At 43.8% G+C, this 17,208-nt stretch overlaps 1 protein-coding gene across 2 annotated transcripts in view; it reads left to right on the top strand.

The window, feature by feature from the left end:
- The window catches only part of GRM7 (glutamate metabotropic receptor 7), a gene marked incomplete at its 3' end in the record, with an annotated part of 262,405 nt that overhangs the window by 205,099 nt on the left and 40,098 nt on the right, over positions 1-17,208 (top strand). The gene's annotated exons all lie outside the window — the stretch shown is intronic.

Genomic DNA, 17,208 nt, shown 5'->3' with positions numbered 1-17,208 from the left:
CCATTAAGCCCCACTTAATATTATGTTTATACAACTTAAGAAAAAGCATCCAAACATCATAAATATTGTGTTACATAACATGACAAGAAAGTCACTCCCTTTTTTCCCATTTTATTTATTAGTGGGCATGGTGTCCTTGGAGAAAGAAGGCAATAAACAACCAGAGGACAGTATGATTCATTCATGGTCTGCTCTGATTCTCCTCCTACTACTTCGGGGGTTCCTGAGGTAGCACTGCAGGAGGACAGCAGTGGCATTGCTCAGGCAGGGCCTTCCTTTCCATGGCCCTTCCAGAGAAAGATGTCTGCACCAGAGCCTTGTCCTCTGCAGCTCAAGAGGTTGGTTGTAGAGATCTGCAGTTGTTTTAGCCTGGTTTTACTGCTGGAAGACGGGAGGAAGCAGGGGGAAGCAGAGGTTATTGGGGGGTTTCATGTGCAAAGGGCTTTAAAGGGAGATGTTGCATCCCTAAAGGGAGGTAATTTCCACTGGAAAGGAGGTCTGCCAAGTCTCATTTCAAACACCTCTGCTCTCCCTGTCAAGGGGAAGATAAGAAACAGCCTAGGTGGCTTTAAACCCAGCTGGGTCCACGTGTACCTTTTGGTCTGACACAGAGAGCACAGAGCAGCTTTTGTGCCTCTTGCCCGAGGATGTGCTAGGCCTGCAGGTGACCAAGATGAAGCGTTCTGAGCTGTTGTCTGCAAAGATTCAAGCAGGTGATAGAAAGACCTGAATAATTTCAAAGACTGCTGCCACCATTGAAAATCACTTAGCAGTGAAACATTTGGTTTTCCACATAGTCACAGGGCTGAATTAACCTGCACTGCTTTGAAAGCAGAAGATTCTTGCACAAATTCATGTAGGACAGCAAAAGGGACAGTTATTAGATGGATTTCACACCTTGTGTGGGAGATGATGGTAGGCACAGCAAGCAGCCCTTCGGGTCTGTGTGTGTTGAGCAGCCAGGGGGATGCATGTGGGGGTCCCCCAGCCTACTGGCATCTGCAGGCGGTGGCTGTAGCGCATCTTACCAGTGAGAGGTGCCAAATCTCAGTGCTGTGCCTTTGGCTGGGAATTATTCCCCATCCAGAAGGACCTTTGTGCCTACACAGGGAGCAGGTTACATGCTTCTTGCCTTTCTTTTCTATGTCTCCCTCTTTTTTTTCTTTCTTTTAAGTGGGGAGTGTGGGGAGGAGGCATTGTACTATTTTTGTGATTGCTAGTGATTTCCTGTCAGATATTTTCTCTGGAAAATATTGTGTATAAGCTTAGCCACACAAGTCTTTTCTGAAATGGAAATTGCACCTGCTGAAAATCTCATGCAACGCAATCTTTTAAGCTGAGAAATGGTGTTATATATAACGCCGTGATTTTCATTGTATGGATTTACTATATTTTATCAATAAATACAAGCATAATGTTGTTTGGTAGAAAGCATATTAAATATACCTCTCTTGTTCAGTGTAGAAAATAACCAAAAAAGAAAAAAAAAAAAAAAAAAAAAAAGAAAAGACTGAAGCATGCTGCAAGTAGTTCATCAAAGGCAAATAATGCCAGCAGCAGAGCGGAGGGAAGTGGCGTGGGCTGGAGGCAGGCCAGGTACCGTCCTGTGCTCCAGGATGGAGGTGAAACCTTCAGGATGTATGGGAGGCTGTGTGTGGGAAAAGCAAAGTCCTGTCATCTTCCCAGCTTGCGTTTGTTCAGACAGTTCTTTTTTCTGCTCTTAAGGCCTTCAGAAAACACCAGGGCAGGTACAATTTGCAGGCTGTTGGGTCGCACAGCCTAGGGGTGCCCAGTGGGTGCAGTTTTGGAAGCCCTTCCTAAGCGGCGCTGCTGTGGCTGTGAGGCAATGGCCTCGTAGCAGCGCTTCCAACCTGCCCATCTCTTGCTGTCTGTATTCTGGGGGTTGTGTTTTGGGTTCGGGTTGGTTTAGCTGTGCTTTCCTATTGGTATATGTGCTAAAACACTGGTGTAGCCTTTGAGGATCAGGATGCAGAAACCATGTTACGTCCATGCTCAGAAACATCCTTCCTTGAGATCTGGTAAAAGCCACAGCACATGGAGGCAGCTGGCCCCTGCAGAAAACAAGGGTCCCTTCCATTGCACTCAGAGCAGCTCCTAATGGCCAAACCTATCACCTCTGATGCCCAGGGAGTTCAGAGGCCGAGGACAGGGGACGACGGTCATCCATCCTTTTGCCTCTTGTGGACGGCCTTCTTACCCCGTACCTCTCTGGAGAGGGTCTGTGCTGCTAAAATGCTGCTTTTGCACTCCTACCATAATTGTTTTTGACAACAAAACTATTTTAAATTCTCAGTGGATGTCTGGGTATCTTATCAGAAACAAAGTGGCCTCAAAGAGCTGTTAAACCAATTACAGGAGTCATAGCTCCTCCACAGAGTCAATACAAAGTGGCACTTGAAAAGAGCACAGATTGCTCTGTAAGGTCAGGCGAAGCACAGCTGAATCAATAAGCCAAATTGAGTCAAAATTTTAGAGTACGGAAGTGAAAAGATGGGAAGGATGTGAGTGGTGTGGAGCGAGCCCTCCGCGGAGCTTCTCCCCCTGCCCCGCTGCACCAGCACTGACCCAGCCCCTGCAGCCAGCGGTTGGGTTCATCGTCTGTCACCCATCGCTTCTTCCTGATCTGCCCCCCTGCCCCTGAGATCTGCTGGGTCTCACAGGTACTTCATTTCCCTTTATTTCTTTGGATTATTTTCAGATTTTTCACAGATAGTGTCCTAAAAGAGCAACAGCGTGACAGAGCACGCAACACACTCTGATGCGTCCTGGAAACATCGATTCGCAGGTGGCAGCGATGGTTTGCTTTTTATTATTATTGCTCTCTGTTAATGTAAATATTTTTAAAACTTACATGGTAAGGATTACCAGAGGCAATACTTTCATGGCAAAAACAAAGAAAAATACAGTGAAGGAGAAAAGGCATCTGCAGCTAAATCAATGCGAAAGGCAGTGTTTTTAAAATACGGGTTTGTTTTTCTGTACATAAAAGTCAATTTATTGCTAAGAAAACAATACTTTTCAACACTTGTGCTTACCTTTTTGTTTTTGTAGTGTGACGTAGTTGGTGCTGTGGGGAGTTTAATAGAGCAGGAGGAATTGACTGAGGTTTGTGTTAAATAGCCTTGGTTAGGGTTTGGGGTTTTTTCTCACCACTTTGTTCTCCCTCTTTTCTCACAACATTCAGCTCAGATTGTGACTGTCTAGGAGATCACGAGCCATTTTCTTCTCCTGTGGTAATTCAGTATTGCCTTGTATATATACTGTTGCTTAAATTAAATTTCCTGAATCCCTAGGATGTAATACTGAAAAATTAGATCCCTTTAATGGCAAACCTAGATATCAATCTGCTTTATGTGTCAGACATGGCAGAATCCGCTCAGGTACTTAGCTGACCCAAAATACAGTGCTGTGTTTGGCATTTTACTCGGAACGACTGCATAACTTATTAATATGTAGAGCTATATGGTTTCCTGGGAGTGTGCTCCTCCTGTTGTGAGGGGGGAGTTCTCTTTGGAAACTTGCCAGATCTGGAGCTGTTAGATTAAAAGAAATCATTGTCTCCACAGGTTTGAAGTCCGTACCTGCGCTCTAACCACGTGCAGATGCAGTTGTATACGGTGAATATTCCCCCAAGATCTTATTTTCTCAAATTATGTCATTGAACTAATATGAGGGATATGTCATCATTATATTTTTGTCTCTCGGAGATTTTATTGCCTGGTAGCTGTGATTACTTTTATTTAGTAATTGCTAAGATTAAAATAATAAATTTCTGGATATGTCTACAACCCAGTAATAACTGTCAACATGCTCCAGGATATATGCTACAAATGGGATTTTTTCTTGGAGTATTTTGAAGACTTTTTTCAAGCAAAAAAAGTTATAATCATGAGTCTGAGTGAGTGATGATGGTTTCTCAGCCAGCATGGTCTTACAACTTGGGACTTTTATTCAGCCTGAAACAAAGAGAAATGGGAAAACATTGACCATACATTCTTCACTTTCCATCATCTTTTTGTAGCCAGATCACATTAACCTTTGGTGCTTTTTTTTTTTTCCAACTGTAATACAGCCACTTTGAAATCTGTAGTCTTTAATTCCATCAACTCTTCCACTCTCTCTCAGGTTTCTCTATTTTTTAATGTTCCTTTTATTCAAATCAATAAGCAGGGTAAGTCAGGTATATTTGGCAGCAGCATTTTTACTTATTGTGTTGAATGTTACATAAATACTATAATTTCAAGGCGCATGCAATGTGGATTCTTATTCAGATTAAATAATATCACATTAACACAGTAGCACTTCAGTACCCGTTCTATTTTTTGGTGAAACTAAGTTACCCTCCAATTCTCTGTAATACAAATACCGATTAGCCAGGTAGGACACACATTTATTTTCTCCCCTGGGAAGGTTTGAGATGACAGTTGCTATAGCAACTATACATATGTGGATTTTGGAGTTATGAGGATTTTAATGCATCTGCTGGAGTTTTATACTGTTGGGCGGTTGAGAAAATCAAGGTTTGAGGCTCTCACAAAATGTGACTTTGAATCTCCCATATTTTGGGGCACACGGAAGGAGAATCAAGAGATGTAGCTTTCTTTTAAAGAATTGTAATTTAAAATCCTTTGAAATTAATGGCTTTAAATAATGCTAGAATTTACTCTTTTTAATGGTCCTGCATTTCAAAACAGAACTGAAGGCTAGCTCTTGTAATAGTAGCTGCTTAAAACTTTCTAACCACAAACATTAATTTTTCTCACTGTTGTGCATTTGAGTTCACCTATCACTGTAGTGCTCTCAGCAGCTGTCAGGGATCTGCATGTTAAGTTACTGAAGTTCTTAATTTTACCCAACCTCAAGATTAAACCTGAGAAAACCAGGGACTGTCATGATCTGACACTTGGAGGTATCCGGAGCCAAGCCTGACCCCACCAGCAGCTTTACCGAAGTATTTTTATCAGGAATAAGACCACTATAGGAAAAATGTGATAAAAAGTTTGTGATTACCTGTAGATAACTACAGAATTTCAAAAGTTAAATTTTCTAGAACCAATTTCATGCAATTCATGATTTAACCCTGAAAAAAAAAAAAAAAAAAAAAAATCTTGAAATAGTAAGTGCTGCAGGAATTTTGAGTTCTGGAGTCATTGATCTTCTGCAACCCATTTGTTTCTCTCTCACCATTGTTTTGGTGGGTTTCTTCCCCAAACCAGCACTTCTGGACTGGCTGCATGCAGCTGGCTCCTGGCTTTTAGCAGCTGCTATGAAGAACCCCTAGGGGAGAGTACAGCTCATGAAAAACAGAATGAGATTGTTGGGTTTGTTTCACGGTGTTACTAATGGCTTCAGCCTCATCAGGAATACCTGCCCACATCTCATGCTGCCTGTTAACTTGCTGTAAAAAAGTAAATAAATGAAAAGATGACCCTAACACTTCGGTATAGAGGAGAGAAGTGCAGTCATTTGTCACTTCTCTTAGAAATTACAGGAAATGGCTTAGGGCTCACCAAGAGAAAACTGAATTAAAACTTAGGTCGGTTCAGTTGTTGGACAAGTGTGAGAGGGACAGGAGATGGGCTCCATCTGTACAGAGTTGTCCTTGTGCTGTGGATGATGTGTGTGATCCCTCGGCAGAGGTGGGCTGAGCTCCAAGATCCCCTTGGGGCTACGTGAAGGAGTGCAGATTTACCTCTGGGTGGCAGTTGTATTTTTAAGAAAACATGAAGCTGTTTTGCTCTGTGGCTATGCAGGATATGCCTGAGGCAACACCTGTAGAAAAGACAAGCCACTTTGTAATTTTACCGGCTGCTCTCAAGCTTTAAGTGTGCCTTTCCTCTTGTCACAGGAGACTTGCATGTGAGAAGCAAAAAGCGTGGTTGGATTCTGCCTTTGTGTGGTTGCCTGTGCTGTGTCCCATCCCATAGGGTGGCTGCCCCGAGTGCCCCACCAGGCTCCCTGAGGGGCAGCTGGGCCTTTGCAGACAGCAACACAAAAATCAGGGAGCCACCATGTGGGAGACAGAGCCTGGCCCCAAGACACCCCCGTGCCATGTCATTTACACTGGTGGAGCTGCATTTTTTTAAGCTGGATTTGACAATGGGTATTGCAAAACCACTTGGACTTACTTGTGTCAAGCATTAAACATTTCCTGAAGTTTTGACACTCTCTGAAGTGAGGCTGCAAGGGTATGTTAATGCATGTTGCTATGAAATTTCTTGTAACTGCATGTCTATGTTGGTTAGAAAACAATGACTGGTGGGAAAGTCTCTCTTAAATATGTATATTTAAATGTGTTTTAAAAGCTTTAATTTTCACTTCTTTATGGAGCTTTATAATGATTCTGGATTTTTATCCACCACTAATTTGTATAATGCTCAGCCACGCAAAGATTTTAATGTTTCATAAAAGAATACAATAATAACAGTAATAACAGTTCCTTGCGCAGAGAAGAAACCTGCAGCATTGAGCAGATGGATTTATAAACAACAAGTTGGGAGCATTGTATCAGCCATTAGGCAGCAATTCCAACAGCACTCAGAAATACCATGCAGGGCAGGCAGTCGGGTCTAACTCTGTGTTCTCAAACTGTGCTCATCGCTGGGGCACACGGAGTGCCCTCCAGGTTGTATTAACCACGGGAATGGTGGCAGCATCAAGGGAGGGAGCTCGGAGAATTCACGCTGGGCAGATGCCTGGGGTTTGCCCGAGATGTGGGACTTGACACCTGTACTCTTCAGAGGCATCTTTAAGAACAGGGAGAATGAAGGAATTTTGTTGATAATATATCCAGAAGTGCACATGTACTCATGTTGCTGCCTCATGTTCCCAAGTGTGCACTCTCCCAGAGACATTCCTGCCTACACCTCCGACACCTGCCTTGGAGGTCTCCCACCCGAGCATCTGGCTGCGTTTAGCACTCTGAAGTTCAGCCAAGGCAATAAAAGGCTGCAGGATCGGTGAAACTGCAGGTCTGTTGCTGTGTTTTCAAGGCAGGTATTTAAAGCTAGGTTACAGAAAAAGTGCGTACTCTGAGTGAAATAAGAGATGATTAGAGCAATTAGATCCTTCTCAGAAGACCATAAATTAATGGCAATTATGATTCTTGAAACAACAGAAGCATAAGGTACATCTAACATTGATCTGTTTTATCACATTTGCTGCATTGTAATGCTCCTTTAATGTTAATATGTACTTTTGTAGTAAAATCTAATTGAAAACACTGAGCAGGCAGAGCCCAAGGCCACAATCATGTTCCACATAATTACCTAAGGAGGAGGGTGTACGTTTGCAATGAAGGGATGCCACCAACCGTTAGTCAGGTATAAGCGGTACACGCATTGTGCTCGTGCTTATACCGTAATAGCCTTACAGGAATATATAGGTGAATGCTAAAAGATAATTAACAATCAATTCATTTTGTGAAAATTTCAATTATTGAAACAGGTATCTTCATAATGGAGTAATAACACTGCATTTAAATTTGTGTGTGGCTGTCTCATAACAGAGATGTATTCATTTAAGCAGAAATTACTTGAATTAGCAGCCCTGCGGTGGTTCTGCAGTCACCGAGGGACTCTTTGAAGCCTGCAAGCATGCTGCTTTGATGTCTGGTGCAGAAAGCGAGGGATCTCTTCGCTGTGATGATCTGAGCCTCTTCATTCCCCTTGGTGGTGAGGATGGAGGAAAAATCTGATCTGGAAGACGGAAAATAAATGGAAGCCAGAAAGGACCGTGTGTTTTGGCAGGGAAGAAAATGTCCTGACCCGCAGCCTGGGCAGTCACCACTGCCCCGTTCTGCCACAGAGCAGCCACAGGGCTGCTGTGTCTGGTGGTCTCTTCAGACCGCTCGAGTCCAAATCCATAGGGATGGAAACTCCCTCCCTTGAAGGTCCAAGAGGACGGGTCACAGCAGGGCGTGCTGCTGTAGGTACTGTCTGGCAGGGGAGGTTCTGGGGCATAACGAATCATTTTTCACAGGTGTTTGGGATAGCAATTCTTCCATACCACAGGTGTAGCTCGGAGCCGCCAAACTGCTTTGCCAGGTTATTGAAGTGTGGAGTCAAAACCAGCTCCTCCTCCTCTATTTTGCCTTTGTGGCACTGGTCAGGAGCCCTAAGCTCTTGTCAGTCGGCTCCCATGAAGCCTGGTGACGGTCCCCTCCCTGCAGGGGCTGCCCGTGCTGTGCCATGCTGCCACCACTGCTGCTCACCTCGAAGCTGGGCATGTGCAAGCACTGGATTTATTTCAAAAACTTCCCAGGGAAAAGCGTAGGAAAAGGGTATCTCTGCTCTGTGACTTCTAGTGCATATATAACTGCCTCTGGCTAAAAAGCAGTGTAATTGTGAAAGGGAAAAGCACGTGGGTGTTTAATGCACAGCATTGACATGTACTTTTTTTTTTTTTTAAAGAAAATGTAGAACTGCCAGGAGAGCTTTACATATGAAAAGCAATCTCTGCATATGCCCATGTCTGTGTTACGCAACAGTTTCTATCTGCAGTGCAAACTGACAACACCTCAGCGAGGAGTAATTGCAGCTCCATTGAGTCCAGCCGAGCAATTACCTTGTTGACGAAACTTTTCTCTTTGCTTGCATTTTGATATCTCTGCGATATCAAGCTTACTTCAACTGACAACATAATTCCTCCTGCAGAGCTGTTGCATCAACCATGCAACTGCTGTTTGGCGTTAGTGGGTTCTCCCAGCTCGCTGTGTGTCGGTGCTAGTGGCCATACAGTCCTGCAAAACCCTTCCTTGTGAACAGCATGAGCAGTGCCAGCAGTGGCTGTGCCTCAAGGCAGCTGCGTTTGTGAACAAGGGGCACCTGCACAATTATAAAACAGCTCTTCAAAGTTGGTTTACAAGGAAGTAAGCATGAAATTATCCCTTTTGCTCCGGACAGGGGAGGAGAAGTTTACTTCAGTATGGTTACAAATACTTTCAGTTTGTGTTAACGTATCTAAATATTTATTTTGAATGTCCTGAGCACACGAGGCTTGAGAAAAGCACATAGCATGGATAGTGTGGCTTCCCTGAGGTGTATTCCTACAGCCCTAATTCTCTCCCCATATGCATTTTTGGGGAGCGTCCTGTTTCAGGGTATCAGGTGGGCTGTTCTTGGATTGTGTTGAAAGGTCATTTCCCTTCCTAAACTCTGTAGGATTTTTCCACACCAGCTGACCAGAGAATGATGTACTTTGCTAGGTCTGTGCTGCGTGTAGTGCGGTTTGAATTTTGCTGTAGAAAACCTCAGTTCCCATTAATGCTCCTTTGTTTGAACAAGAGATAATCATCTTTTCAGAAAAATCCTGTAGACCATGTCTGACATTCTAAGCCAAATGCTAGGAACTAAAGTATCACTTTGTGAGGAGATCATAACCAGTTTCTGAACCCCACGGGTATTGTAGAAACATAATAATGTTATTTTCAGTAAGAAATAATGGCTGCTGATTCCAGGCTCATCCAGGAACAAAAAGAAAACCATGAAGGGCTTATTCAATGCAATGTAAGTTATGCAGATGTTTCTCAATTTTCTTGCCGAACTTGTATGCAGGAGTCAGGGTTTTGTTTGATCAAACCATTTCAGCAGAAAGAATGGGTCCTCAAGTACTTCTGTCATTGCGTGTGGATGGGTTATGAAAGCAGTGTGTGCAAGGGTACTCAATCAAGGACCCTTGTCAGTCAGGCGCAGGAGCGTTGCTTAATGCCCTCACTTGGGCAACACATTCAGAGCTGTGTTTATCTTCTGTTCGTTTTTGAATAAAGAAAAACAAAATGGAAGCAGAAAGCCCACCGGCTAGGCCAGGTGTGCAGGGAGCCAGCCAAGGTGGGTTTGCCACGGATGTGTTCTGAGCACACCTGCGGGATGGGCAGCACAAGCATCCTGTGGGCAGCTAAATGCACCACCCTGCTCCAAACCAGTGGGGAAAGGAGAGAGAGCACACCCCTTTGGAGCTAGGAAGTCAGCTGGGATTTTACCCAAGACAGTAAGACTGAACTTACTTTTTGGCAAAATCAGTAAAAATTAGCTCAGCACTAAGTAACGGGGACTCTTGTGGGGACAGGTGAGGAGATTCCCCTCCACTGCCCAGCAAAACTTATGCTGATCACGAAGGCTCTTGCAGTTTGTTCTGCACAGAACACAAAAATGTCAGATCTTCTGTGCATACCCGTGAGCTAAATATAGCTGGATTTGCAGGGAGGAAGCAAACAGCTATTCCTGAAAGTGAATTTTCAGTCTAGCAAGGCCACTTTAATGCAAGGCAAAAAATAGGTTTCACTATATGTAAGAAATGCTTGCAAAATATTGACCTGGAGGATTTATTTGTTGTTTTAAATGGTTTAAGCAGGCATGTAATAATAATAAAAGTAGAAATTATGGTACTTGGTCAAAGCAATTGCCTTGTATTTTGTCTTTGAGGCATAAACTTAGAAGGTTAAAAAGAAACAACAAGGAGTCCTTGTAGCCTACGCAGAAATTCTGTGTCCCAAGTGTACCCCGTCAAAAGGGATTTGGAGGATGTTTATAATCCTGCATTTTGAAACAATGGCTTTTTTGTTGTTGTTGTTAATGTGTTCACATTCATCACAGACAAAGCCAGCGAGGCTCCTTCCTGCCCCACGGCTGCTGCAGGCTGGTGCTGAGCCTGGACACGGGAGCATCGGGCGCTGGAAAGGAGCAGAGCCCCGGCTTGGCAGGTAGCTTCAGGAGCCTGAAGTGCTGTTTGTAGAGAAGAAAGTGGCTGAGAACCAGCGTCAGAGGGTCGATGCCGTATGACAAATGAAAAGCCTCTCAAAGAGAAGGAGGTTAGCCTGCGACTGCCAAAAGAGAGATGCCCGCAAGCATATACAAGAGGAGCTGCTTCTGATGCATGGGCTAGGAGACAAATTGGAAGAGAAAAGGGAACCTAGGGGAAGAGAGCTGAGAAAAAGTATTTCTGCTGTTTTTTTTCTGTGTTACAGAAGGGGTCTCGCTGGGGAAGCACCTCCCGAAGTAGGGCCGCAGTACGGAGCAGGGATGCAGCTCCCAGCGGCAGCTGGGGCACCCGGTCCTGTCCCCGGTGTGGAGCAGAAACGGGGAGCTCTCTCCCCTCTCCCCTCTGTGTGCTGGTGCTCTGACAGTGTTTCCACCTCAAACTGTCTTTGCTGCCACCGACGTGCTCATCTTTGTATCCTGCCAGCATCGATGAAGGATGATCTGTGTGTTTTCCTTCCCTAACTTGAACAGAAGAGGTAGGAATGGGGCAGTAAGCATCTGGAGACGTACCCAGTGAGCGCTGCTGCTGTAAAACACTATTTTTGAGACAAGGCCTCTCTTCTGGCAGAGGTTTCCCTGACAGATCTGTGTTGATAGCGTTGGCTGCAGCAGCATGGGAGACCCTTCTTGACCTCTTTAATTGTCAAGGTTTTATGAAGGATTTTTCAGTTTTAGCACTTTTCAGTTAATGATGTCAGGCACTTTACCATAAAATTATTCAGTCTGTGTTGGCGTTTGGCCTTTAAATGGCTGACGTGTCTGTGGTGGCAAAACCCAGGGTGGGGGAATAAGGTGAAACTCGTATTTACAAAGAAGATGTTACTCACTTGACCCTAACCATCCTTCTAATGCTGCTAATTGCCCATTAAATGTGATCCCTTCAGACATCAGCTACGTTCTTCCGGAGTAGGAAACCCAAAGCTTCACCCTTCCAATGCCCCTGAGTCATGTAGTACCACTGGTAAAGTAATGTCCATTTTGTGTTTATAGCAACTAAAAAATAATGTATGTGTGGTAAATTTAATATCTCAAGTGTTTGCAGGGTCTTCATTGAATTATGCTTAGAGGGAAATTTAGTTAAAAAAAAAAAAATGTGAAGGGAATAGGAAGCCAAGAAACTAGATGAACAATATGCTATCATCTTCCTCTGATTGTCCGTGATTTATATTTTCAATATCAGAGCAACTTGTAATCTTTAATGGAGATAGTTAAATTAAATTTGAAGGCAAGATAGATTATTTCTTTTAGTAGTGGAGCAGATCCTGCTAACAAACTTAACTAGCAACAATAATTCAGCAATAAACTGAGAAGTAAAATGTGTATAATAGCTTAAAGCTAGGCTGTGTTAGGTGATGGTACCAGGAAAATGAATTAGCACAGGCAAGGTGGTCAGTGCTTAAAGCATGAGCGCAGCAGGAGAGGGGTCAGGCAGCGAGTAAGGTTTGTTCTGGTGCCTTAACTGGGGCACTAGGCAAGACCAAGTAGAAAGATCAAGTGTCTTGACTCTCCAGAGCTTCAAAATCAGTGTGGTTTCAGCTTATTTTATGAACTGCAGAATGAATTTGTCTGTGGCAGAGGTAAGGATGAAGTGAGTCCCTCCAACACCCAGTCCATCACGGCAGTCCTGTTTCTGGGTGCTGCTGGCTGCCTCCTGCTCTCAGGTTCGGGCCCTGGCCACACGCTGGCCGTGCAGGCAGCAGGTGGCTCTGGCGTGGAGCCAAGCAAGAGCTCGTTTGGGAAAAACAAGCACATCTTCTGGACGTGCACCCTGGCAGCGCCTGCTGAGCACGGATGCTGAGTTGCAGACCTCAGGAAGGAGAAAGGTGGAGGACAGCCTTTATTCAAGTAAACTTCCCAGTAAGAGCCAGGCCAGCCTGATTTGATTGCAATCATACACACCGAAAAATTCCTCCTTTGGAGGGTTTTTGTCCCTTGAGGCCACGGGCTTGCATCCGCTGACAGAAGGTATAGTTTGTCACAAATTCAGCCTTGTATTTACAAGCTTTCTTGTGGCTTCTCATGCAGAGATAAGGGAACTACTAGATACTCAACATTTGTTTCTTGATACGTAATAAGGGATAGCAGACAGTAAATAAATCTCAGTTAAGTATAAAGGCAGGTATGCCGTGCAGCCATGAGTACAGCAATAAATAGATTATGTTTATCCAGTCAAAAATATATTTAATAAGTTACAGATACAGAGCAGGGTCTGTGGGTCATTAACTTTTGTCAGGCCATGGATTAGTTAAACATGAGAGCTGATTTGGTTCAAAACGCTTGTTTTTCTTACCCCTCAGTATTCTAGATTGCCTTCTGTGTAAGTACTTTGAATGAAACTGCTGATAAGGAGCTCTAAATAATTCATAGCAGTGTGTAATGTTACCTCTGAGGTATGACGCATCGGAGTTAATTTCAGAGTTAATTTGGAGCTGGTAACGAGGAGTTGTGAGCCATTGTTCAGCAATACAGGCTGCAGTATCACCTTGTTAGATAGTATTGGAAAATGGTTTGGCTGTTGCTGTAAATTGTCATTGCAGCATCGAATGAGACAGATCCAGCTCATTGCTATAATGATATTTTTTTAAAGAATGTAGTATTTGATAATTAAGAGAGGAAGCTCTTTCCTGATGCTCTGGATTAGAGAACACAGGCATGGATGTCTCCTAACTGTACGCCAGTGTGGAGGATTGTGGAATGACTGGAATTGAACAGGTCCTAAAATGATTGACCTCCTGTAATGAAATCTCATATAAACGGGCACCCAAATCACCTTATGTGCTGGAATTACCCCTTCCTGGTTTCGCATACCTGTAAATGCCCATCTGCATGTCATGGAAGCTCAGGACTGCATAAACCACAAGGCAAGCTTCCCCCAGCATCTGAGTGAGGCTGGATCTAGCAGTTGCCATGGCAGCAGTTTGTTCTAATTGTGATCCATTAGTGGCAACAAGAATTGGATGGCTCAAGTCATTTAGCTAATTGAATGCAAACTTGGACAGCTCTGAAGGAATAATAGATAGAATTAACACCTACCAGTGCACACCTGTAAGATGTGAATAATTTGTCTCAAGAGATTACAAACCATTTCTGTTCCCTTGATGAGCATTTCCCAGCCTCGTGTTTCACCTTGGGCATGCTGCATGCCCTGGGAGGTGTTGCGGGTGCTGGGACAGCGGCTGGCAAGCCTTACTGTGCTACCAAAACCCCTAAAACCCATGCTGGAGTGGGAGCAAAACCGTCTCAACATCCCTGTGCAATTTCTGCCAGAGTCCTGCTGGCCAGGCTTACCCGACAGGATGGGCGCTTGCATCCTTGAGAAGAGCTGCAACAGTTCTCCTTGGGGACTGGGAACGGACCACTCCAAGAAGCCCGTTAGTTCCGTGCTGCCTTCTGTCTCGCCGAGAACAGCTCCTCAGCCTGCCTGCCATAGCAGCCTCACCCATGCTGTTTCTCTTTGCCTGTAGCTGCTTTTCAGCAGTAAGACTCCATCCAAGTAATGATGTGTCCTCAAGTAAGTAAGAGAAAAGGAAAATCTAAACTTTTTAAATGTAGTTATTTTTCTTTCCTTTGCCATGATTTAAATTCCTAAAGAGAGCTGGTTTGGAAGGAAGGCTTCACTGCCAGAGCTAACCCTCTCCTGACTCCAGCCATTCCTTTATGCAGCTCTAAAGCACTCTTTGAATTTACATTTTATAAAGTAAAATAATTCTCATGCTCATAAATAAATGTGAACCCAGTAAAAGTAACTGATTGGTTAGAATTACAGAATGCTTTGTTCTTGAATGCAAGCATTAGATCCCAAACCAGAGCCTGACTTCATAGTCACTTGCACTCTGTATGCAGCCCTGTGATAATGTTAATGGGACACTCCCAGCATGAGCAAGTTTGGTCCTAAGTCCCAAACGCAATATGTAAATAACCTGCTTTAAATAATAATTACATTATAATTTAAAAGGTCAGTGAAAAGCTGGCTTGCTTTGTGTATATGTACTTATCAGTGATTTTTAATAACTAGTGCTCTACTCTTTGAAGGTCTTTAAAGAAACATAAGGTGAGTAAGATTAGCCTCTATCTGCCCCAACCCTCTGCTGACACCCGTTTGCACTTTGAGTTCCCCTGAATGTCTCCAAGCAGAATTAGATCTTAATTTATATGCAATATATGGAATATATTCTCAGTATAGGCTTCAGTCAAACTTCTCTGACATTGAGAGTAAGATTCCCTCTGACTTTATTCAGCTTATGGCCACAGTGATGGAGGAAGCCCAAGATGACAATAGCTAGCATGGGGAAGGGCACTGCTGTTGGTACAGTTCAGTTCTTTGTGTTAGATGAGCAAGGTATTTATTCTGGGATTGGTTTGAGGTTTTGCCAGTTGCTCTGATGCAGAAGAATCCTTGGTGGATGAGAAATCAAATTCTCCAGAAAATGTTACCAGGCCTAATGAAGCAGTTGAGATAAATGTTCGGAGGTTAGGATGTTACTTTAATCTTAACTGCATGTAACTTCATAGTAATGTCTTGGAGAAGTCAGAGGGTATCACCATGCTGTGTGTTCAGAAATATCTAGCTGTTGCTCAAAGTTAGGACTTCCAGCTCTGGAGGAGAGTAAGCCTTGCTCTTTTGGGAGGGCAGGAGGATTTTTGTTTGAAGGGTGATGGTTTGGGCTTGTGTTTTTTTTTTGTAAGCTGGTGTGTTGGTGCATCAAGGAGGTTCAGTTGCTGAAGAGAGTGGATGCAAAGGGAATCTATTAACTGGACTGTCTCAGAAAAAGAGCAATTTTATTTCAGAGAGTGCCTTCCAACTGGGTGAAAGTGACGGGATATAAATAAAACATTCATACGGCTGGAATGGGGAAGACAAAATTGAAGGTGAAAGGACAGAAAAAAAAAATGAAGCCTGCTCTGTAAAATGAATCTTCTGTGCAGAGTCCTGCTTTTCATTAGGAGCATAGCATGGACCGAAATATCTTTCTTTTTTTAACTTGTTAAAACTGAATTGACAGCTCAGGAAGACCAAGCGTCCATGGACCAGGACTAGCATGGGTGCTGTGCGTGCACATTCTCCTTTCCAGCTCCATCCAAGCCCCAGCAAACTCAGAGAAAACACTTGCACGGGGAGAGCTCCTCTGCAGTCCTGGCAGTGCTTAGCCCCTCTTGTAAAGGGGCTTGGGGGCTTGGCTTTTTTTGTTTTGCTTTGAATTTGCAATATTAGCTTACTAGGCTACTGCGTGTGATTATAAACCTATAAAAGTGCCTATATTCCTTTTGGTTTATAAATTTTATTTTGGAAGAACTGACTGAATGAAATGAGAGGGCTGTTTGCCTTCATAATGCAAGGCTGACTGATTTACCATCCAATAAAAGTAAAGAAAATTGCAAAACCCAAAATGGTTAACAGTTTATAGTAGGGGGGAAAAGCCATTAGGGCATTTGCGCCTCTCTTATTTCCAAGCTATGAATAATTTTGGCAGTATTTTCCAGCACTGCCAAGGCAGAGCAGCAGTGTGCTATCAGCTGCACTCGCAGACGCTGCATTGCCATGACAACCTTGTGCAAATGCGCGAGCTGCTGCCGCTTGTCAAGCCCAGCATCACTTGTGACCTGCAGCTCGATGAAAGAGCCTACCTGCATAATACACGCTGTGGTATTGCAACTGCCCATGCAGACACAGGCATGCTAAGTGTAAAGAAACAACCTGGGAACTCTAGGGAGTTTCAGGAGCTCCCTCTGCCTCCGGACTTCCCTCCTTGTCCTCGGAGGCTGGCTCTTCACGCTGCACCGAGGCACTCTGCACCTCGTTGTTCTTCTGCTGCTTTCAGCAGGCCCCTTATAGCAGCATTGCATGCAAAGGATGAAAGAGAAATGTTTGGTTCTTCTGGCATCTGTACCCTGATACACTATTGCAACGAGGTCAGAGTACGTTTGCCTTGGTAGGTGTGTTCAGCCTAAACCCGTTAGCTCCATAGGACAGGGCACTGCTGTGGTCTTTTGACCAGAGGACCCATGGGGAGGTCACGCTGTGTGCCCTGACATGCAGACATGGAAGACCCCATTAATCACTTTTCTGACACCGTAAACTGTGTGTTCAGTTTGGCTGAAGAGGAGACTTGTAAACGTTTTGCTGAATTAATGCATACTTCTGTGCTGCTGGAAAGTTTGCACCTGCAAAAAGTTTGGCGTGTCCAGGTGAAAGTGCTCTTCAAAACTGCTTTATTATGCATGAATATTTATGAGGGCCATAATGTTTTGAGTTTCCTGGTCTACCTGCCCATTTCTATGTTTACACACATTAGCCTACCGTTCATGTTTATAGTCAGTACCTTTCACTGGATGTTCACTCCTCCATCTAATACAAATGGAATTGGCTTGAAATCATTTGACCTAAGTTTATTTCTATTCCAGGATATGTTAATAATTTAAGAAAAATCTG

This window comes from Aythya marila (assembly GCF_965140915.1).
Source record: "Aythya marila genome assembly, chromosome: 10".
NCBI classification, from domain to species: Eukaryota; Metazoa; Chordata; class Aves; order Anseriformes; family Anatidae; genus Aythya; species Aythya marila.
The sequence above is the reverse complement of the archived record's forward strand: the minus strand, read 5'-3'. Positions and strand labels throughout refer to the sequence as shown.